Source organism: Danio rerio, chromosome 10, assembly GCF_049306965.1.
Source record: "Danio rerio strain Tuebingen ecotype United States chromosome 10, GRCz12tu, whole genome shotgun sequence".
Taxonomy (NCBI): Eukaryota; Metazoa; Chordata; class Actinopteri; order Cypriniformes; family Danionidae; genus Danio; species Danio rerio.
Genome location: NC_133185.1, coordinates 16,006,838 through 16,031,927, shown reverse-complemented (window position 1 = coordinate 16,031,927; position 25,090 = coordinate 16,006,838). Strand labels below are relative to the sequence as shown.

The window sequence follows — 25,090 nt, the reverse complement described above, 5'->3', positions numbered from 1 at the left end:
TTCTTCAGCAGTATTATTGCAAGTTGCTATGTTTTTGTCAAACAATTTTGAACAGTTCTGAATTAAGATTTGATGGGAATTTTCATTCATTCATTCATTCATTCATTCATGCATGCATTCAATCATTCTTTTACTTCAGCTTAGTCCCTTATTTATCAGGGGTTCCTACAGTGTAATGAACCGCCAACTAAGGCTGCACAATATTTGAAAAAAATTGATATTGCGATATTTTGTTTTGCTGTGATATACATGACAATATAGTTTCACCAGATGCTTTGAATAGCTCCAATTGGAGAGATTTCATTAATTAGATTGACTGGTATGAAAAGGGCCCTATCATGCACTACATGCAATAAGGTGCAAGACAAGTTTGGTGCAATTTGTTAGTATTTTTTTAGACCAGTGCAATCCTAGTTTTCATGCTTTACACAGTGTTGTTAAAATAGCAACTTTAAATTTTAATGTTTGCACCACTTTGTGGACTCATGGGTCTAAAAAGGAGGTGTGTTAAGGCGCGTTGTTGGCGAGTTGCTATTTTTAAGGAACTAAAATAGACTGCACCTCTGACTAACTGAAAGCTGGTCTAAAGTCCAGTACAGATTATGTTAGTTATGCACCTATGCAGGTCAAAAGGCTTACACATTGCTTAATACACAGGATGTCCAGCAATACACAAATATCTTTACAAATAAAATAAAAAATTAAGGATTAAAATGTTTAAAAATATATTTTTTCTACTTCATTATAAAAACCACTACCTCTATGCCTTCTTGTCAAGATACTTTTTTGTTTTTGTTTATTCATGATAACTTTCATTAGAATAATGGTATACTAAATAGCAGTATTATTTATTATATGCATGTTTATATGCATTTATATTTGTATTAATAAAAACAAGTTTAGATGCATTCACCTGTCAGGTTTTGGAGAAGTATGCATTACCATATGTGGCATAACAATCGATTAAATTAGATTAGATTAGATTCAACTTTATTGTCATTACACATGTACAAGTACAATGCAATGAAATGCAGTTTATGTCTAAGCAGCAGTGCAATAGCAGAAAGCGCAGGATACAAGTATAAGTTATAAAGCGCAATTATAGAAAAGATGGTGATATTGACAAATGGATGTACAATGAACATTATATACAGGTTGTATTAGCTATGAACAGAGATTTAAAATAAATGAATATATGTAAAGGTTGCTATTAATATTCAGAAGTGTGCAGATAGATAAACATAATTACAAATGTATATGTGCAGTGGGTGTGTACATAACTACAAATGTTCATGTGCAGTGGGTATGTACAGTTCAAATAAGTTAATCTGTGCAAAGAGTATGTGCAATTTTTAGATGTGCAAATGTTAAACAGTGCAGTGATTGTGAGGAGTATAAGTTAGAGGAGAGTGGGGGGTGTATTGGGGGGGCAAAAGAATTAGTGAGGGGCAGAGTTCAAAGGGGGACAGCTCTGGGGGAAAAGCTGTTCCTCAGTCTGCTGGTTTTTGTCCAGGGTAGCCTGAAGTGCCTGCCAGAAGGCAGGAGTGAAAACAGTCTGTGAGCAGGATGAGAGGTGTCTCTAAGAATACTGCGTGCTCGGCGCAGACAGTGGTTCTTCTGGATGTCCTCTATTGCTGGCAGTGTGGTCCCTTTGATGCGTTGGGCAGTTTCACCACCTGCTGCAGTGCCTTACGCTCAGCAACAGAGCAGCTTTCATACCAGAATGAAAAGCAGTTGGTCAGGATGCTTTCTGTTGTGCAACGGTAGAGGAATGGGCTCAGCACACAGCCCTGTGGTACACCAGGGTTGAATGTGACGTTGGTGGAGCAGATGTGGCCTGATCTAACATTCTAAGGTCTGTTAGTCAGAAAGTCCATAACCCAGTTGCAGAGAGACGCGTCGTTATCCAGGTCTCTAAGTTTGATCATTAACTTGAAGGGTATGAAGTTAACAAAAAGCATTTATGCATAAGTGCTTTTATTGTCCAGGTGTGTGAGTACAGAGTGCAGTGCTATGGTGACTGCATCTTCTGTGCTCCTGTTGCCACAGTAGGCAAACTGATCCAGTGGGTCCAGTGTGGATGGCAGAGAGTGTTTCAGATGTGCCAGGACCAAACGCTCAAAGCACTTCATGATGATAGGTGTGAGTGCTACAGGGCGGTAGTCATTCAGGCATGTTGGGCTGGAGTGTTTGGGCACTGGCACAATAGAGGTGGTTTTAACCCTCTCAAGGCAGGCGTTTCTAAAATTTAATTTGAGCCTGAAAGGGTTAAAGCATGTTGGCACAGCTGCTAGGTTAAGCGACAGGTTGAAAATGTCCGTGAATACCCCAGCGAGCTGTTTTGTACATGCTTTGAGGACATGCCCAGGAATACCGTCTGGTCCAGCAGCCTTACGCAGGTTGATCCGGTTTAGTGCGGTGTGTACTTCTGAGGAGGAGAGTGTGATAGGTATGTGGTCAGTTGAGGATGTGATCCTGGTGTAGGGTTCTTTATTGTCTCTTTCAAAGCAAGCATAAAAGTCATTTAGCTCATTCAGAAGACATTTGTTGCTGTGGGTGTAGACTGGATGGGTTTGTAGTTGCTGATGGCCTGGATGCCCTGCCACATGCGCTGAGCATCAGAGTTGGAAAAGTGCTCCACTATCTTCAGCTTGTAAAAGTGCTTGGCCTTTTAATGCCCATCTTCAGATTAGTCCTGGAGGTGCTGTAGGCCTGTGCATTATAACAGATTTCAGAAATAGTATTGTAACAAATCTTTGCACTTAAACTAAATTAAATAAGTAGGCTAATGGATGTCTTCAGTGGAGTGAGTTTCCATATCCACGAAAGTAAAGGAGTAAAGTAAAGAGAAAGTAAAGAGACTGAATGGAGGAGGTTCATTCTTTATTCTCACGCTGTTGATGTCTGTTAAACTGTTTTCTCTCTAGTAAAGCATTCAGTTTTTCCACTTACAAAGTCCACTATGTAAATATCAAAAGTACCATGGAGTGACACAGCTCTCTTTTAAAGGGAATAGGAGATGAGACTGATTGGTTTAATGTGCTTTATGCTCAAAACACACCTATAACCCATTAAGAGAATAACTATTTACTAGGAGCATGTTTATGATGCCGATTTGGATTAGTCAATTAACTTAGGTTGCATGTTTTTGACAATGGGAGGAAACCGGAGAACCTGGAGGAAACCCACGTGAGCACAGGAAGATCGTGTAAACTCTGCACAGAAATGTCAAATGACATTCTTGCTGTGAGGCAACAGTGCTAACCACTAGGCCACTGTGCCACCCATCTACGAAAGGAGGAGAAGTAAGGGTGGAAGGGGGGGATTCTTTAAAACTAAGATGGCTGTCATATGGAACTTGGGGTACTTATAGTGGCTTAGGAATCGTCTGATTGGTGAATCATAAATTGAATAATACGGGGCCGGCTGCAAGCAATCATAAGCACGTACACTGTAATCCCGAATAAGTTGACAAAACTCAAAAAATTTGAGGTAATCAGTTACGTCAAATTTTTTAAGTTATGAAATTATCTATTTTAAGTAAACAGAAACATTAAGTTTTGAGTTTGTTGTACTCATGCAAGACACTTCACCTAACTTAAAATACCCAAGTTACTCAGCTTATACATTTTAATTGCAATTAACTTAATTGTTTTATTTTTTCCAAACTTTAAATACTTAATCACCCAGCTCATACATTTTAATACCAATTAACTTAATTGTTTTAATTTTTCCAAACTTCAAATACTTAGTCACCCAGCTCATACATTTTAATACCAATTAACTTAATTGTTTTAATTTTTCCAAACTTTAAATACTTAAGTCACCCAGCTCATACATTTTAATACCAATTAACTTAATTGTTTTAATTTTTCCAAACTTTAAATACTTAGTCACCCAGCTCATACATTTTAATACCAATTAACTTAATTGTTTTAATTTTTCCAAACTTTAAATACTTAGTCACCCAGCTCATACATTTTAATACCAATTAACTTAATTGCTTTAATTTCTTTCAACTTTAAATACTTAAATCACCCAGCTCATACATTTTGATAGCATTTTTTAAAATTAACTTCTCCATCGTCAGTTTCACAAATAAAATAAGGCATTCGTTAAAAAAATAATAAGTGCACATCTGTGAAGTGACTCGTTTAGTGTAAACTACACAGAAACTGTATATATATATATATATATATATATATATATATATATATATATATATATATATATATATATATATATATATATATATATACAGTTGAAGTCAGAATTATTAGCCCCACTTTGAATTTAATTTTCTTTTTTAAATATTTCCCAAATTATGCTAAACAAAGCAAGGGAATTTTCACAGTATGTCTGATAATATTTTTTCTTCTGAAGAAAGTCTTAATTGTTTTATTTTGGCTAAAATAAAAGCAGTTTTAAATATTTTAAACCCCATTTTAAGGACAAAATTATTAGCCCCTTCAGGCAATTTTTTTTCTCGATAATCTACAGAACAAACTATCGTTATACAATAACTTGCCTAATTACCCTAACCTGCCTAGTTAACCTAATTAACATAGTTAAGCCTTTAAATGTCACTTTAAGCTGTATAGAAGTGTCTTGAAAAATATCCAGTAAAATATTATTTACTGTCATCATGGCAAAGATAAAATAAATCAGTTATTAAAAATGAGTTAAAAAAAACTATTATGTTTAGAAATGTGTTGAAGAAATCTTCCCTCCGTTAATCAGAAAACAGGGAAAAAAATAAAAAGGGGGGGCGAATAATTCATAGGGGCTAATAATTCTGACTTCAACTGTATATATTGTTGAAGTCAGAATTATTCGCCCCCATTTATTTTTTCCCCCAATTTCTGTTTGACGGAGAGCATATATATATATATATATATATATATATATATATATATATATATATATATATATATATATATATATATATATATATATATATATATATATATATATATATATATTCAGTCTTGGTTGAACTATGATTCTGTCATTTACTTATTCCAAACCTGTTTAAGTTTCTTTCTTCTGTTGAACACTTAAAAGGTTATTTTTGACCAAAAAAAAAAAAAAGCTGAGACCTGTAACCACCGATTTCCACAGTATTTGTTTTCCTATTAGAAAGTCAGTGGTTACAGGTTGTCAGCTTTACTTAACTTTTGTGTTCAACAGAAGCAAGAAATTCAAGCAGGTTTGGGACAAGTGAAGAGTTAGTAAATGACAGAATTTTACATTTGGACAAACTATCCCTATATATAATAAAATGCACCCTTACGAATTAAAGGTAAATAAATGTTTTGAAGTTACTACTCCAGAGACAGTCTTTATTAAGTAAAAAAAAAAAACAATCAACTCATTCTTTAAGGTTTCCATGCTACGAGACTTTTTATTTTCCATCATCCATGCCAAGCAAAACTTTTTGCACAAGTTCAAAGTCCTTTACTATATATTATGTGAAGAACATACATTAATCCATACAAGACAAGAAAGGTCTGGAAGTGTGCTGTGGGTGGTGTCCAATTCATTCTTCAGGACAACAGAGACCCTCAGTGAATGCAGGGCCAATAAAGCATCTTCAGTCAGCAGGATTATCAATCTAAAAATATAATTCAAGGATATTAATGTAAGGACAGTATCAAAATGACTGAGCCAATATTATATGATTCATCAACTATCCGTGATTACAAATATGTTAAGTAAAAGTTTTCAAAACTTTCATCTTTTTATTAAACATGCCTAATTGTGAAAAGAATGAATGAAGTCTTACCAGGGTGTTCCTAAAGAATCTTAAGTCACGCTCACGCAGCAAGACCAAAAGACCTCTGATAAGAGTAGTCCGTCATGAACTGACATCATGCAGTTCCTGGAAATCAAGAATAATAAATGATGAATAAATGATTTTAAATCAATTAAAAAATAAAATAAAATTCAAATTATATTTTAATGTATACTTTAACACGTGACCCCAAACATACCTGCTCATCATAAGCCTTTAAAAGATTAGCCAGGGTATCTGCTGTCTTGCCAGTTTTGGATGCTGTTTGCCTTGAAATTGTCATCAAATGAAATAGGTGGTGGTCCAGTTGTGCAAAGAATTTGTGGGGAAAATTCTCATTTGTAACATGTTGGTACTCTGCAAACAGCAAAAAGAAACAAGAGAGAATTTCATAAAACAAACCCACACCACAAAATATACAATTCTAGAAAAAAATTTATTAATATTATTATTATGTTTCATTTACTTATCTATTTTTTACCTCAGATAAAAAATCAGGTGTTGATCAGATGTTGAAAGCAGGATCTTCATGTTGTAAACTGAACTCAAGGTCTAGCTGAAGTTTCACTTTCCTTGTAGTTCCTATCTGTAGTCAGCAACACCCGACCTTCAATTCTGTAAGTACACAAAGTCACAGTGTAATTTAGCTGAGAGTGGAAGTAGTACAATTGCATGATGTCTAACGTTAACCTCCAAAACGGTTAGCAATAGAGCTGATTATCATGTTAGTTGCTTTGATTTGATGAACACAGATTTAATTTAAACAGTATTGAAATTTCTAAAACTGAATAGGACGACAAAGAAATTTAAGGCCTGATTTTAAAAGCTAGAAATAACAAAACTTACCTTATTGTCTAATGATGTAAAAATATATAGACTAAAATATTTATATTTTTAAGATATAAATATATTTTAAGCTACAAAATTTGCACATCAGAAAACTATGTCTTGTTTACCACGTCTTGAATATTTTGTTTTGTTATTATTTTATTTAATAACATAATTTTGTATTAATGTGTTATAGATATGCATACTTTGTTTTTTAGGCTGTTTATATTCTCTCCAGAGTAAACATTTTAAAAAATAGATTGAAAAAAAAAAAACTTTTATCATACCTTTAAAATACATTTGACCTAAATGACATTTAAACTCATTTAACTGATCGCATTAATCAGGTAATCATTGATATGCAGAGATGTCGTCTTAAGCGCGAGGAAATATTAAGTGTTGATCAGTGCTGGTGATTGAGGTAAAGTTAGTTTTATATTTACACATTCAGACTTTCTCCTTAATAATATAATTTCAGAAAGGTAATTTTTGCATATTCTTAATGGTGAAATCATATTAGCAGCCAATGACTTTCAAAGTACAACATTGTTCAGTCAAAAAAAATAGTGCATTTAGTGTAATGTTGTTTTCATGTCATACTTGCATGTGATTTCAGAACGAATAGACAAAGTACCATGGTAAACAATTTATGGAGCAAGTCACAAGTTGTTACTAAATGAATGTATGAATATAAAACCAACTTTATCTCAATGTGGTAGTGTAAATTGAAGCTCTGCTCTGTACCTGCTTAGGTGAGGAGCGCAGCTTAAATGTTCTCCGTCAGGCTATCCTCATACATGGATCAGCAAGCAACAAGCTGCGTGTGACAGAGTTAAGTTTTGAGACTACGTTTTTGCGCGTCATCAGAAAATACCGTTAAGTGTTTAGGCGGAGATCATTTGAGTTATGATTAACGTTATGTTTCTTGCGCCTTTCGTTTCCGAAGTGCCTACAGATTGCAAAGATAATACCACATTCACACACTGGATGGAGTTCAGCGCAGCGCCATGACATGCGGTTGTGAGAGCGCGCGTCTCCATGACAACTTCAGCACAGGCTGAGAAAAGGCATACTCGCGCCAAGATTTAAATTTTTTTGAAAAATGTAATCTGCCGATTTTAAATATTTTTGTCTTTATCACACTCTGTTAAAATTCAGAGTTAACACGTAACAACTAACGCTAACGTTGCACTGATTCTAACTTTTTAAACAGCAATGTTAACGTTAGTTAGCAACAAGTAAGGCTAAACATGTTTTCTGTAATGTACGACATGTAAACGCACCCTGATTAACTCTACATTACATTGAACTGTTACTGTGATTATATTAATTAAAACATACATTTAATATTTCTTGGATTTGTAAATATTTTACTTACTGTAGTGTGAAGCGAGGCCGATCCGCCATCTTGAAAAAAACGAATGGAGCATGAGCACGTACGTGAACCTGGATGACGTCAGACGCAAAATCACTGGGCTGACAGATTTTGAGTTAATGAAACTTTAAAGAGACATTTTGTATAAATTAAACCCAGCAGAATTGTTCACCTTACTTGAAAGATTAAATTTTTTCAAACTCAAAAATAAGAAAAAGTTCTAAATACTCATCAAGGTTAATTAAGATAAACGAATTTTAATGATTTAAGTTAATAGAACTCAATTCAATTAATTAGTTACAGCATTAGGGTTTACAGTGTAAACCTCTCAAAATTTGTTTATAAATAAACCTTACAAAGTGGATTCGGATATGCCCATAATGCTTTTACACCATGTGCTTTAGACTTTGCGCCTAGATTGTTAACCTATAGAACCCCAAGTATGTTTCTTATGCAGTGCATCTGCATGAATTATAGTAAATTGCAAGCATATATAAATACAACAGAAAAAAAAGTAAATAAATAAACTGTGCTTTCTGGGTTTCTGGGGAGTATAACAGTATTTAGGCCCAAAAATTCTTCAATTCACACTACGGACAATTTTAGTTTACCAAATTCATCTGTACCGCATGTCTTCTGACTTGTGGAGGAAACCAGAGCACATGGAGGAAACCCACATGAACGTGTGACTGACCCAGCTGAGGCTCAAACCAGCGAACTGCTTGCTGTGAAGCAACAGCACTACTCACTGCGCCTTCACGTCACCCTAAGTATAAAAATAGAAAAATCAAATGTAAAATAACATGGTCATCATTGTATAAATAATTTAAAAATAATAGTATATTTTGCTCTTTAACAAATAATAAATCTAATCCTGCAATAGTACTATTGCGGAGACACACATTGCGATATCAATGCTCAAGCGACATATGGTTCAGCCCTACCGCCAACTATTCCAGCATATGTTTTATGCAGCAGATGCCCTTCCTGCTGCAACCCAGTACTGGGAAACACCTATACACTCTCACATTCACACACCACAGCCAATTTAGTTATAGTGCATGTCTTTGGACTGTCGGGGAAACCAGAGCACACATAGGAAACCCACGCTAACATGGGGAGAACATGCAAACTCCACACAGTGGCTTGCTGTTATTTGCATTATCCCGAATTCAATGCTTTTTCATCTTTCTTTCAATTAGAAACTCAAAATCAAGTCTACACTCCTTATCAGCGTTGGGGTAGTTACTTTTAAAAAGTAATCGATTACAAATACTGGAAAATTGTAGTCTGATTACATTACTAATTACTTCATGTAAAAAGTAATCAGATTACTAATTACTTTACGTTGAAGTTACTTTTAAATCATGTATAGCACCTACATATAAAAATACAAAACAAACTGCAGCTCCTTCAGTAATTTAATGTTCACTAAAAAACACTGCACAGCAGCTTACAGCAATAAAATCAAAGTAAGGGTGTATTTCCATTGTAAAGTCTGTATTTCTACTTGAAGATCCACCAGTCTCGACAGCAGCCATTTCATCACGTGTTCTCCAGCTATTTAAAAGTGCATGCTTTTTAACTGACATTGCAGCAGCAAACGTGATTTAAAAGAAGATAAAAGATTTTAAAAAAACTATATTTGTAACGTAAGTAATGCAATTACATTGACTTTAGTAACTGTAATCCAATTACACAAATTTAAATTGTAAATAGAATACAGTAATGCGTTACTGTTGAACGCGATACACCCAACTCTGCTCCTAATAGTTAGTAAGGTCATTGTTGTAGTGGTTCAGTTCATATAAGATATGAGTACAATATAAAGAATATGGATATACAGTGCAAAATAAGGCCACCATTTACTACCTCGTTGTCAGTGCTCTGAAACAGACAATTTGTATAACTGAGTTACCAAAATATCAAAATACTGCCTGGTGCATAGATATGTGGATTGGAAAAATCTAAATGGTTTATATATGGCTTGTAAATACTAATAAACAGACACCATTCAAACAAATTAGCTAAAAGTCAGAATTGTTCACTTTTCGTAAGATGAATTGAACAACCTTTTTGTAAGTGGGGGTTTTTAGATCTGGGTCAGCATATAAAATTACCTCATTTCTACAGCACTCTATGTAAAGTTGATACCCCGTGGCAGCATTATACTTTTTGTATTCAACCAAATAATTTATAAGTAATTATATTTGTGGTTCAGTCAGACTAAAAAAGCACACATTAATTCATAAAACAGAATTTAACCCGAGGATGTTTTAATTGGAATGAAATGGGCAGTGTAGGCATTTTTAATGAGTCTCTAAAAGAATGATCAAACAAATAAGTCATCTGTGCAAGCAACTTATTATAACCTATAGTTATATTTTAAAGCTAAATGCCCTTTGTCTGGCGATGACAATTGGCAAAAAAAAAAAAATCTGTCTTTAATCACAAGATCACAGTTCTAAAGAACTGTTTTAAGCGAAAATGTCCTTGCAACCCTGGACCTTTAGTCTGTTTTCATCCTGTTCTCACAGCATTTGATCAGCTCTAATGGTCTCCTTTACATTCTATGCACTTTTGACATTGTAGCAAACTAAGATCTGCCACTGTGACCTGATCTCTGAATCTGCTCGAATGATCGTCTTTCTCAAAATACAATGGATTCACTTTTAGGTTTTTTCATGTTTTTCTGATTTAAGCTCAATGCAGACCAATAATGGTAATTTATATTTCCAAAAAACATTATATTTTGTTTAATATTGCTATAGTTATGGTTATTGATGTGAACAAGCCCATAAAGATGACTCCATGTTTAATAATGCAATGAATCATTCAAGCATTTATAACCTCAAATACCTTCCTTCCTTCTTTCCTTCCATATTTTACTAATATTATTTTGTAGGTGTCACCATAAATCTCCCCCTTATTTTTTAATACTAAATTTAGTTTTGTATATGAATGTTTCATAAATTTGTTATTTTGAGCTGTCATGGGGTATAACTCTATTTATCCCAATAGAGTTCTATCCTCCAATTATATGTTCTTACATCTATGTTGCATCATATGTAATGGTGAAGTTTACATGTATTTTGAAATTGAAAAGGTTTCCTCCTTTTTTGTTTTTATTTTTTAAATAAATGAACAAGTAAATAAACACAAATAAATAAATAAATACATAAATAAAAAACATTTAAGTGATACAATGGTGCAAACGCCACATTTTTAGTTGATCACATTTTTTCATAGAGAAGTAGTTGATCAGAACAATATGGTGTAAGATACACCTGTATACAATAATAGACTCAGAATGTGAAATTACTACTGATACTGAGTGGACTGTGAGGGCTACACATTTTGAGTATTACAGTTTGCATAATAAGACAGACAGACAGACAGACAGGGAATAGATAGATAGATAGATAGATAGATAGATAGATAGATAGATAGATAGATAGATAGATAGATAGATAGATAGATAGATAGATAGATAGATAGATAGATAGATAGATAGATAGATAGATAGATAGATAGATAGATAGATAGATAGATGGATGGATGGGTGGATGGATGGATGGATGGATGGATGGATAGAGGGACGGACGGACGGACGGACATATAGATAGACAGACAATAATTACAATAACTAGTGTAAGAAGGATACAATTGGGTTTTAGATATAATTTTCAAAAGTTAAATTGCTGTCTAATATAGAACCCAGTTTTTTTTTTTTACAGAAAAGCCAATGTTAACTTTCTATCCCTCTATTTGCAGGTTTAGTTGTGAGATATGCTGTGTACAGGATTTAGGCCCAATAAGTAATACTTCTGTTTTGTATAAATTTCAGAGAAGGAAATTGTTGGTCATCCAGTTTTTAACATTTTAAATACAGTCAGTTAGCTAAGACAGTTCAGTGTTTACTGTTAACTTGCAATACATTAAATAATGTTAACAAGCTATGTTAAAGTATATAGTATTGTACTATGTACAAGTATTGTTCACAGTGTTGCCAACTTAGCGACTTTGTCGATATATTAAACAACTTTTCAGACTCGCTTATCGACAAATTTCTAAAAAGCAACTAGCGACAAATTTACCAACTATTTTGTCTGAAGATTTTTATAGACTTGAATGTGCCTGTACTCAAGCAGTTCTGGTCTTCATAACAAGCTGCGGGTGATGTCATCAGCCCCTCCCATGTCTAAGAGCACTGACAGGCGGCCCAGTCTTCGAACAGCAGTCTCTCCCAGATGCAGCCGGGTGTGCACCCCGAGTGTAAGGTATTTCCCTTGCACAGTCAAACCGCTTCTCCTTTGTTTTAAATGTAACAATTTTTTATTCTTTTCTTTTTCAGAATCACATATATTTTAGTGTTAGTTTCAGAACTTGAATGAGTTTATTATGTCTGAGAGATTACTGCAAATGTACTACACATCTATACAGATATGCTGTATTAAAACAGCAATAAATTTAGTTAAATTGACATGCACACATAAAGCAAAGTGCAAATATAAATATACCTTCATTAACAAAAGGCTGTTAAACAAACGGAAATGGTTGGATGTGATGACGTCAGTAATATGCAAATTGACATATGATGTAATCTAGCAACATTTATCGACTTTTTGAGCAGAGCTTGGCACCTTTTCATTGAAAATAGTTGGCAACACTGATTGTTCATTCTTAGTTCATTCCTAGCATTTTATAGTAAATGTCCTGAGTGTGCATTGTTTTCTGATAATTCAATATGTTATTACCGTTAACAGACCTAAATAAAAAGTTTTGGGGTTTTATTTCACCTAAAATTATTCAGCATAGTAATATGCAACTATAAAGCAGGCAAGACCTGTCTAAAAAGTAATTTAGTCATGCATTTAACTGAAAACATTAGCATGTTTACCAATCAATGATAATTAAACCATAGCATTTTTTAAACAACAATTAAAGAGAACCTATCATTCTCCTATTAAATGCTGTATAAAAAGTCTCTGAGTTCCCTATAGGGTGTGCATGTGTAGCTTCAGCTCAAAATACAGCACAAACACTTTGAAACTGCCCCTTTTAGGACAAATTCCAAATTGTGTTGTTTTGGTGACTGTTGCTTTAAACTCAAATGAGATTGTTCCCCTGCACTTGTTTCAAAAAAAGGCAGAGCTACAAGTGCCTATGCCTCAGAAAAGTGACAGATTTAAAAGAGCACAAATGTTGTCTCTGTGAAAAAAACGGAAAATGTCAAAAGAAGTGGCTAAGAGGAAAATGGTTTTTGTAGTAGTAATCGTATGAAGACTACAGAGTTCATTTGTGCACCTGAAAACCTGACATTTATAATGCAGCTTAGTCTCTGGCATTATCTTCGGCAGGTACAATGTGAAAATTCTAACAGTGGACAGCTGCTTCACACTCAGGGCTGTTTATGCTAATAAGGGGGCTTTTCCCATCTGATGTACTAAGGGAAAATGTCAATCAAATTGTTTCTGCAGGCTGTTTTTTATTCATTCATTTTCTTTTTGGCTTAGTCCTTTTATTAATCCAGGGTAGCCACAGCGGAATGAACTGCCAACTTATCCAGCACCATTTATATAGCGGATGCCCTTCCAGCTGCAATCTATGACTGGGAAACATACATTCACACTCATTCACACTCATACACTACGACAATTTAGCCTACGCAATTCACCTGTACTGCATGTCTTGGGACTGTGGGGGAAAACGGAGCACCCAGAGGAAACCCACGCAAACGCAGGGAGAACATGCAGACTCCCAGGCTGTTTTTAAGAAGTGTACGTTTTTATAAAAATATATAATTAATATGTAGCAACGCAGTGGCACAGTAGGTAGTGCTGTTGCCTCACAGCAAAAAGGTCGCTGGTTCAAGCCTCGGCTGGGTCAGTTGGCGTTTCTGTGTGAGTTTGCATGTGCTCCCTGTGTTTGCGTGGGTTTTCTCCGGGTGCTCCGGTTTACCCCACAGTCCAAAGACATGCGGTACAGAAAGACTAGGTAGGCTGAATTGTCCGTAGTGAATGAGTGTGTATGGATGTTTCCCAGAGATGGGTTGCAGCTAGAAGGGCATCCGCTGTGTAAAACAAGTGCTGGATAAGTTGGCGATTCATTCCGCTGTGGCGGCCTCAGATTAATAAAGGGACTAAGCCAAAAAGAAAATAAATGAATGAATAAATAATTAATATGCTTTTACCAGCATCACAAGCTTAACTAAATTTCTCAGTAGCATGGTGGTAGCGTTGCTACTTTCTAAATCAAATAGCTTTTTAGCAGCGAAGCTAATATTTTAAGCAAGTAGCACAGTAGCTACATTTACAGATCGCGGTTCGTTAAAGGGCACATAGTTTACCCCTTTTTTATGATTTAATATTAATATTATGGTTCTTCTGAGTGTGCCAGTTTAGGTTCAGTTAAAAACACAGTTCAGATCTTTTATTATAATGTGTTCAAAAGTGTTATTTTGGGGCGTGTACACAGCTCGCTGTTTTAGGTGTGTGTTCCTTCATATTAAAATTAGTTTTGCCTTTCCGCCCAATGTAACAAAGGGGCGAAGCCCAGTTTGCAACAGACAGGCAGACAGAGAGAAGCTACATGGGTGAGAGGATCAGCATTCAGCCGTACATGTACGACTTGGACACAGACCAAGCAGAGAATCATTTGTGTCTTTGTATAGTTTTATAGCCAACTGTGTGTTAGTTTAAAGTGCTGAGCTTGTAATAACCATGCAAAATGAATTAACTTTGACTAAGGCACCAGAGCTGCCACACGGCACACTCAGACACACACATTCGCATGTTATTTAAAATGGCAGAAACCTAAAGTGTCCCGAATCGTGGCTGGGCGCGCGCCGCACACAGCCGCCGACTTGAAGCGCCGTTGTGTGTACCCTGATAGAAACCTATGTTTACAATTCTAAAATGCATGGCGCTGCACATCGCTGAGTGCTGCGTCTGGTGTGCGACCTGCAGGCAAGTTCGTTATTTTATTTTCAATGGAGAGATGCACACATGAGGCAACACGCTTGTACTTTACTGCTGCACCTAGTTAAGATCACAGGGAGCTTCTGTGAACGCGAGAAATGCAAACAGCTGAAGTTTAAGGTAGATGCAATGAAAAGTACACATTTGCAAACCTACCCAAAGGGCACAAACAAGAATTCTGATTAGAGCGATCACATCGAGATAATGATCTTGTGTTGAGCCCAATGAGCCTTACATCTAAAAATAGAGCAAGTATGTTTCTTTAGTAATATCGCTTTGACTCACACGCTAAAAAAGGCGGACATGAAACAACAAACTGAGGATGGTGATGCGCCTGTCAATCAATATTGGAGGGCGGGGGGACCGCACTCCTACTGTACGTCAAGTTGCGGTCGGTCTAAAAACCGCTCCAATTGGTCCACCGTTTTTATGTTGTTAAATTGGAAAAAAGGACTGGGCTTGGGCGAGGCAGTGGCGCAGTAGCTAGTGCTGTCGCCTCACAGCAAGAAGGTCGCTGGTTCGAACCTCGGCTCAGTTGGCGTTTCTGTGTGGAGTTTGCATGTTCTCCCTGCCTTCGTGTGGGTTTCCTCCGGGTGCTCCGGTTTCCCCCACAGTCCAAAGACATGTGGTACAGGTGAATTGGGTAGGCTAAATTGTCCGTAGTGTATGAGTGTGTGTGTGTGGATGTTTCACAGAGATGGGTTGCGGCTGGAAGGGCATCTGCTGCGTAATAACTTGCTGGATAAGTTGGCGGTTCATTCCGCTGTGGCGACCCCGGATTAATAAAGGGACTAAGCCGACAAGAAAATGAATGAATGAAAGGACTGGGCTTGTTTATATCACCCCAATATGAAGGTCTATGCACTATACCTACAGACATGTCTGTCCAAACAGCTTGAAAAGTAAATTTTTCCACCATAGGTGCCCTTTAAGTGATCCATATAATTGCGAGAATGGCAAATTCTTCTTCATGTTTTACGGTGGTCGAAAACAAACTTTTTAGTGAATTACTGCCACCTCTCACTCAGGTTGGTAATGGCGCCAATCAATCGTTGGGCTTTAGTATATATATATATATATATATATATATATATATATATATATATATATATATATATATATATATATATATATATATATATATATATATATATATATATGCCTTACTAGCTGGTCTTTACAAAAGTAACATCAATAAACTACAATATGTTCAAAACTCGGCAGCCAGAATTCAGACAGAGACCAAACTTAGGGAACACATTACTCCAGTTTTAGAATCTCTCCATTGTCTACCAGTCATATTCCATATTTATTTTATAATCTCCACTCTTGCATTCATGGTTTAGCTCCACACTATATGTCTGAACTTTTAAAATGGTACTCCCCATTCACATGACCTTTGTTCCTCTGACTCTGGTCTTTTAACAGTCCCCTCTAATCGTCTGTGCTCTATGGACGACCGGGCCTTCGCATCTCTGGCTCTGAGGCTCTGGAACTCTCTCCCCTATGACACTGGATAAGCTGAATCTTTTAAATTGTTTAAATCATCCTTGAAACCTCACTACTTTACACTTGCCTATTTATCAGGAGTGCATTCTTGGTTTGTTTTATGTTTTTAGATATTTGAATGCTTTATCAATTTTATTTTAAACCCTTCATAAAAGTGATTTAATAGGTCCACTTTAACTAATGGACCCTCATAAAGTGTTACCATCATAATTATTATATTGTTGTTAATACTAAATACCAAATACGTATTGCTTCTTCTTCGCTTCTTTTTTTTTAAACTAAGTTACAACATATGGACTAAACAAATTTAACAGCATTTCTTAGACTTGACATTTTGCTCTTCCTTTATAAGAATTGTCCTTATCAGCAGAAAAAAAGGTTAACACTTCCAGTCAAAACTGTCACGTTGTAAAAGCATTTACCTGGTAGCCAAAAAGTCAATAAATTTGCTGAAGACATTTGCATACATTAATCTTTCTCTCTCATCATCCAAGGACATGGTGCATAAACATAATTTTGAGTGATTTCCACTGGGTGAAACAGCATTGTCTAGGCCTGACATTGTATAAAAACATTTTTTTTTTTTTGTTATTTATTGTTGTTGTTTCTCAGCTCTCCTTGAAAGAGCCACGTCTGTCACAAATACAACACCTGGATGCCAAAAGAAGCTTTCTTGTGTGTTTAATAATGAGATTTCTCCATTGATTTACCTTTTATACATGAGCAGAAAGGCAAAGACCCTCTTAAAATGTCAAATTTCTGCTAGACCTATGTGTTTTTAAAGTGTTAAATCTAGGAGCGTGTTGACTCCAATTATAGGCTTTCATACTACAGCAGGGCTATTCAATTAGTTTGTCACAGGGGACGGTTCATAAAAAGCATCCAAAACGAAGGGCCGGAGAGATATGACTTCCTATGTAAGTGACAACAAAACCATGTAAGTGCCCATATGCTGCATTTTTCCTCCTTAAGACACCATGTTGGGTTTTTCTTCATTAAAATGTGATTAGGTTGTATTTTAAAACTACATATTATAAGTGCAGTGTACAATAGACCTTTTCTTTTTTACAAACACATTCAAATGTTGCACAACAAAACCAGTGTATTGCTGAAGTAGGCCTCTTCTACATTCAAACACATTCATATGTTATTTTTCCAAATGCATTACAATTAGGGATGCAGCAATTATAGATTTGGGTTGTACGTTTATATAGTCTGAAGAATAATCATGGGTTCACAGTTATGTCTAATGTAAATTAAAGTTTTATAAGAGGTAAGTAGCTATTTAGATTAACTGTTGCTGCTATCTGCGTTCTTACAAACATAATCATTTAATAATAATTCGTCTAACATATCTTTTGTTTACATTGCACTGAAAGGCACGCACAACTCTCACAGTGAGATGTTTTCTACTGTGTGCGCCCGGAAACGACGCAAGCGCGTTGCTCCGCTTGTGTGCGCATATTGTCATATATTCTTACATTACAAATAACAAACTTGAAAGCGAAAAAGACGTGATATGGGAACGGTGACTGCTTTGGTTAATCCGGTTTGCGTGTTTGTGTATTAGCCTCGGTGTACATACTTGGAACTTTAAACTAGTGCACAGTTGGCAACTTGGCATAACTTTAGTTGCAGCAGTTTCGTTTCATTCCGTGCAACAGAAATGTGGCGTTTAGAAGCCTTTACGATTAATTAACTGTGACAAATTAAAGCGCAGTTAAAAGTGAAATCGACTAATCATTGCATCCCCTGCTTGCACCACTCGCTTATGGTGATTCGCGCTCTGCGCAGCTTCTGCAGATCGTGCTGTATTGAAGAGACGTGTGTCACTTTATAACTATAACGGCCATTTTTCTACTGAACTAAATACATTTTTTATGTCTTGGTTGCACTATTTGAAGGGTCGGAACAAATTGCCTCGGAGGCCGGGTTCGGCTGCCAATTGAATAGCCCTGTACTACAGTAATAAAATATTTGTTGTTACTGGTGATATATCTCGAATGATCGGAGCTAAAATGATCAAGTCTGTCTCTGACTTTGCTAAAAAAAACAAACAGAAATGTTTCTCGAGAGTTCAAAAGGATTCAGTGCAATTAGACATATTGAGACATTCAGGCTATGAAAGCAGAAAAAAGTACCCTTTTTCTAATAATATAGTTACACACACAAGGATGCTGCTGGATTCTTCAAATCCATGGCTGCGTCCAAAAATACCTACTGCTCAGTAGGTACTGCATTTGAAATTAAATGTATTATTCGACTGTTAGAAATGTGCCTTCTATACAATATGAATGCGAGTAGTATAAATGGAACCATGGCTGCGTCTGAAACCACATACTTCCATACTATACAGTACGCTAAAATCAGTATGTGAGCTGAGTAGTATGTCCGAATTCATAGAATTAAAAAAACAGTATGCGAAAAGTACCTGTGACTTACTACTTCCGGCAAGATTCTGAAGTGCGCATCCCATGCATGCTGCGCTATCCCATGATGCCCTGCGAGAGAATTCATGAATGAGAGTAAAGCGATGCAACTGACGCAGGTAGGTCCTGTGACCATGACAAAATCGAGGATTCCATCCAAATTCCATTCATACTTCTAACATACATACAGTATAGAACATACTTTTCTAACGGCCGAGTAGTACATTTAAATTCAAATGCAGTACCTGCTTAGTAGTAGGCAGTTTCGGCTGCAGCCCATGACCTACCCACGTCAGTTGCGTCAGTTATTTCTTTCTTGAATGAGAATGCGCGTCAAGTGCGAGTGATTTACATGTTAAGTCAATGCAAACACGCGAATAGACATCATGCGGCACGAATGGCGCGATACACTGGAATAGTGTGCGCGAATTGAGCATTTTGCGCGAAATCTGAACTTCAGCGGACAATCACGCCGCTTTAACCGGTCAGGAGCTTGCTATCGTGGGGGCGTGATTGTGACATGTCGCCTGTTGTCGGTGTCTCGGGGGAAATCCTTCAGCCGACACTGAAAAAAAGTTAATCAAACTGGGCTCGGCTCAGTCAGAAGCACCGCTGAAAGCCTCCATCATCCAGCTTTAGTTTCTGGAGTAGTTTATGAGCTCATAGAGCTGAGTGCACCTCTGAAAGGATCTAGTGGACTCAGACACAGCCCTAAACATATCGTATTTTTTTAGCCTTCATGAAGCAAATAAAATCCATGTTAACTATTTAGAGTCAACGAATGAAGCACGGTTTGACGCGCAAATGAAGCAAGTGAATGCAAATGTTCGAGCGGCTTTAGTAAGAGATTTTATGTTTCAGAATACAATTTGGAATGTTCTCAATAATATTTGTAAAGAAAACATCAATTAAAATGAAAAATGAGAGCATGTTTTTAGCAAAACTAAAATTGGATTTTATTTTAAATTCGTGTGTGTGTAAAACAGTATAACTTGCACAAATAAATTATGGGGTTCTGGTCTAAAGTAGTTAATCAACCTCATTTAGAGCATCATTATGGGCCTTTTACGTTATAACTAACGTGGTTCAAACGAAGGATCTGCGACAGAGAGACTACGGGTTTTTGGAAACACTCGTCACTACATCGTTCTTTTTCCAAACGATGCATCATACTTTGATAGTTCAGCTGCCAGGTTACGTCGTTGTTTGGGAAACACAACCCTGACTAGATCATTTGTATCAATGAGTTATTACTTAAAGACTTAATAATTTTTACCTTGATCAGTTTATAAAAGTTAGTGTTGGAAGGACAATACGTTGTTTTGGAAAGCAATGAAGAAAACGTTTACTCTGATCAATTACATGTACTTTCAACCTAAATAATTCAACTTTACAACAACCATACATAGAAGTATAGTTATAAATGCATGATTTGTGTGTTCTTGTGATTAGGCCAATAGGCAGTCACTCAAAACAGCCAGACAAACACCATAGCGAATCACTGAAATCCACCCAGAGCAGCCTAGCAACTGCATAGCAATGCCAATCATTAGCATAATTTCTTGGGAAAACTCAAAGGGAAAATCTGCTCAAAATGTTCAGGTGGCACAGATGGACATGTGGTTTATGAAGCAGATTATAATACTCAAAATAGACAATGCTAATGCATTCCGGACGGTTTTGATGCACATGGAAGGCATTTATAAGTTAGTCGATCACATTCTTCCAATAAAAACGGCCAGCTCAGTTTTACTAGATTGGAATTCGTAATGATCACTCAATTCATGGGCAGACGTTATTGAGCCATCAGCAGATGGTGCAGGGAGTCAAGGTGAAGTGGACCAGTGCCCAGCCATGTTCAAGCAAGTCTGTTCTAGCCTTCAGTCATAATGTGGCTCACATAAATGGGAAGTTGGATAAAGCCCTGTCCATGAAACCTAATCCATGACTAAATTATGCCCTGCCATGGGTGACTATCCAGTGAACACATTTTTTGCTCCGAGTTCTCATTTCATCTTCATCTGGGAAACAAGCCTTAAAGTAAGATGAACCACCTCATTCCACGGACAGCGTTATGTCTAAAAGTTTTGATCTTGATCCAAGGTCAGTAAAAATGTCCCTTTATTTAGACAAAGTTGTTTTTCTTTGAGAATGAATGCAGTGTTGCCTGCACCAGTGTTGAGATTAGCCATCAATCATCAGTATCTTAATATGCGATATATGCTTTGTTCTAGGTATATGGCAGAATATTTTACTCTCAGATTTAAGGCATGGAATGTTTTCTTCATTACTCAAAAACCAGACGTTTTCGTGCAAGTAGTAGAGATAGCTTGCCATAGATAGTTTCATATGATCTTTCAGATAATAAATAAAGTCACTAATCATTTTTAGTTTGGTTTCGCCATTATGAAACACTTTGGACGAAGGTTCATCAACTATCTGTAAGATTTTTATTTATTTATTTATTTATTTATTTATTTATTTATTTATTTTATGTTTCTGAAGTCTCTAACTCTCTCCAAGACATGGATTTAACACTAAAACTACTGTAAATGAGGTAGTGTAAATTTTGTGGAGTAATTATTTTGTTGAAACAAAACACATAAACAAAAATGTAGCAACCTGGCTTTTCTTAAATTTAAGTAAAATATATACATTATGTACAATGTACATTAAGGGGGTGGAAAGGTGGCTCAATTATTGGCACTGTTGCCTCACAGCAATAAAGTTGCTGGTTCGAATCCTGGCTGGGCCAGTTGGTATTTCTGTGTGGAGTTTGCAGGTTTTCCCTGTGTTTGCGTGGGTTTTCTCCAGGTGCTCCAGTTTTCCCCATAGTCCAAAGACTTGCTCTATGTGAAGTTTTACAAACCTATTTTGAGATATAATCGACTACAGCTGATCATTATTGCTAATCATTGGCTAGACTATCGGATCATTCCAAAACTACTATAAATATCCTGCCTAAACTTCATTCCCTATTTTTATTTTAGAAACCCGTCCCTTTATCCTTCAATTCTCCCTCCTCCTTAATCCATGATCGGGTCACACACTGGCTGGCACGGCTGCCTAGCAGCGGGAGGGCCAATGGTTCAAGTTCTGATAAACAAGTTACCAGTTTGTAAAGATTTAGGATGCGTGCACAGCAAAGTTACAGGAAAAAAAAATGGGAGCGCTAGAATTTACAGTGAGGGAATGACACCCGATGCGGTACAGAAATAAGTTATATTGATTACATATATATATATATATATATATATATATATATATATATATATATATATATATATATATATATATATATATATTTACATAATCCTTTCAGCGTATTATAACATCTTGTCACCCAGTGATAAGCACAGTTATTCAACAAAATTAACATTAAAGTGAGAGGCGTTCATCTATCGCTTAATTTGCGATAGCACCCTCCCAATGGATATTGGATAAGACAAAATGACCGAGCATCCAGCCCAAAATATATATCTCATTGAAACTCCAAGTGATTTTACAAAAGAGAAATTTTGTTCTGTGTGGTCATGTGCAAGAAATAATGATTACCAGATTCAAAACTATGTAGTGCTAAAAACCGAGGTTCTGCCTAGCCAAAGACAAGATCACGGAGCTATACAAGGCTTGTTTAATCATTAACAAGCAAAAAAACTGCATTCTGACAGCGAATTGCACCAATTACGGTTTATAGTTTAAGTCATATCTCACAGATCATACTCAGCTTGTACAAATTAAAGATTTTAAGTCAAGATCAGATTGTCACTACTGGTGTCCCACAGGGTTCTGTACTGAGTCCACTCCTGTTTATCATATATCTACTGCCTCTTGGTCACATTTTCAGAAAATACAACATACAATTTCACTGTTATGCAGACGACACTCAACTCTACCTCTCCACCAAGCCCTCCTGTTCTTTTCCTCCTCCTGCTTTGAGCGGATGTTTAGCTTAAATAAAAATCTGGCTTTCAGGTAACTTTTTTTAAAATTAAACAGCAACAAAACTGAAGTCCTTCTCATCGGCACTAAAAGTGTTTTGGATAAAGCTGATAATTTCACTATAAACATTGATAACAGCACAATTTTTCCCTCTGTGCAGGTTAAGAGTTTGGGTGTCATCTTGGATAGCACACTCTCATTTGAAGGTCACATCAATAATATTACACAAACTGCATATTTCCACCTGTGTAATATCACTCGTCTCTCCCTTCACTCACAACCAATAACACAGCCATTCGTCTTGACTACTGTAATGCACTTCTTTCTCCAACTTTCTCCAGCTGTTTCAGAACCATGCAGCTCATGTCATCTCTAGGACCTTATCTCACGAGCATGTCACACCACTCCTCTATCAGCCTTACTGGCTTCCAGTAAAGTATCATACTGATTTTAAAATATTACTTCTAACTTTCAAGGCACTTCATAATCTCGCTCCTCAATATCTCACTGAACTTCTCCATATCTTCACCCCTTCTCGTACCCTTAGATCAGCCAACAACTCCCCCCTGGTACCACCTCGCTCTCGATTGAGCACAATGGGAGACAGATCTTTTAGCCCTATACGCTTATTTCACGCGGCCGCCATTTTAAAGAACCAAAGCGAGGCTGCGGTGGGAAGAAACCCGGAAGAATAGGACGAGCACTGTAAACATTGCAGTAACATGCCGTGTACTATAAACCTCCAGCTGTTGCCGAGATTTCAAAATGCAGAAAATGGTGTAACCATCACTTTAATATTATTTAGTAAGTTTATTTTAAACAATTAAAAGCAATTTAGCATCAAACAACATAACAATCTCAGTGATACGCTTAAGTGTCCTCCTAGGCTTCAGCTCATGGCACCAGTTAAACACTGTGAGGGCGCTTTCCTGCTTCAGTCTATGTAACCCGGTGGGTGATAAAACACTGCAGTCCTCTGTAGCACACCCTTGTGTTGTCTGTGATAGTGTTGTCCTGGTACTGAAGTTTTAAACCCGGCTATTTCTCCGCTAACATGGAAGCGCTGCCGAGCGCGGATGTCTCGACACGACTGATCTTCACGGCTTCGCGCTTCCGTCTCCGTGTATCTGTGTTTGGTTTGCACTCAGTTTACCGCTGTTCAACCAGTGCAAATACAGATACACGGACTGGAGCACGAAGCAGCCGTCAAGATCAGTCGAGTCATCAAGCAGATCGCTCGGCTCGTCTGTGTTTGTGCTCAGTATACAGCGGTGGGTGAACTGATGACCTTCTCGGCCAATCACAATAATTTCTGTTGAACACGTGAACACAATGGCAAATCAGCGATGTTTTAAGAAAGCCATCAACATTGACTTGAATGTTAGCGCAAAATTGCCAATTTTTCTTTTAATTCAGTATCGTGACAAGTCTAATATAGTGAAAGAATCAGTTTATTAACTCGAGTTTGATAAATGGCATCTAAAACGTGTGCTTGGGAAAGAAAACATTAGCTAACTAGTGACATGTCCCTTAACTTAGCTGAAAATAAGCTCTGATATCCCTTTTTACATTCACCATTCATTCAGAACGGACCTTCGAGTTACCCGGAAGGCGGAGAAATTATAAATTTGTGTCACTTTCTTTTCGCTGATAATATATACAGCTAGTTACACAACATTCCTATGTGACTCCCAATGATACTTCCGGTTTTCTTCCCACCGCAGCCTCGATTTCGCTTTTGAAAATGGCGGCCGCGTGAAATCAGTCTATGGCTTCTCGGCTATGGAACTCACTTCCTTTAGGTCTAAGGAGCAGTGATAGTCTTCACACTTTTAAATCCCGTCGAAAGACCCATCTTTTTAAGCAGGCTTTTACTTAACAATTTTTTAATCATGTTTTTAGTATGTTCTTTTAAATTCGCTATTGTGTTTTAACTTGTTTGGTCAATGATTGTTTTTAGTAATGTTTAATTTGTTTTAGCATGTCTGCTGATGCTTATTGTAAGGCGACCTTGGGTGTCTAGAAAGGTGCCCTTTACAAATAAAATGAAATATTATTATACTATTATACCTGTACGGCTGTATTTTTACATTTCATTTTAAGTCTTCACTGTCCGCAGTTTAGTGAACCATATTTAACTGTTTTTGCCGAAATCATTGCTGCAATCAAAAATGAGTAATGTGTATGATTCAGCATAGCGTGAACTTACCGGATATGAACTGAGAACTGCAGA

At 36.5% G+C, this 25,090-nt stretch overlaps 1 protein-coding gene and 2 long non-coding RNA genes across 5 annotated transcripts in view; 1 reads left to right on the top strand and 2 right to left on the bottom strand.

Moving 5' to 3' along the window:
- The window catches only part of LOC141376324 (uncharacterized), a 356,966-nt gene that overhangs the window by 262,761 nt on the left and 69,115 nt on the right, over window positions 1–25,090 (bottom strand). The window lies entirely within an intron of this gene.
- LOC108191548 (uncharacterized) overlaps window positions 1–25,090 on the top strand; it is a 187,239-nt gene that overhangs the window by 141,751 nt on the left and 20,398 nt on the right. The gene's annotated exons all lie outside the window — the stretch shown is intronic.
- On the bottom strand, window positions 5,379–8,045 carry LOC137496569 (uncharacterized). 3 transcript variants are annotated; one of them, XR_011017006.2, is made up of 6 exons: window positions 8,001–8,045; window positions 7,367–7,439; window positions 6,276–6,409; window positions 5,994–6,151; window positions 5,786–5,881; window positions 5,379–5,614 (listed from the first exon to the last, which is right to left on the bottom strand). It is a non-coding gene; the product is annotated as an uncharacterized lncRNA (long non-coding RNA). The 3 variants fall into 3 exon arrangements; XR_012386174.1 differs by lacking the exon at window positions 7,367–7,439 and having other exon boundaries at window positions 5,970–6,151; XR_012386173.1 differs by lacking the exon at window positions 7,367–7,439.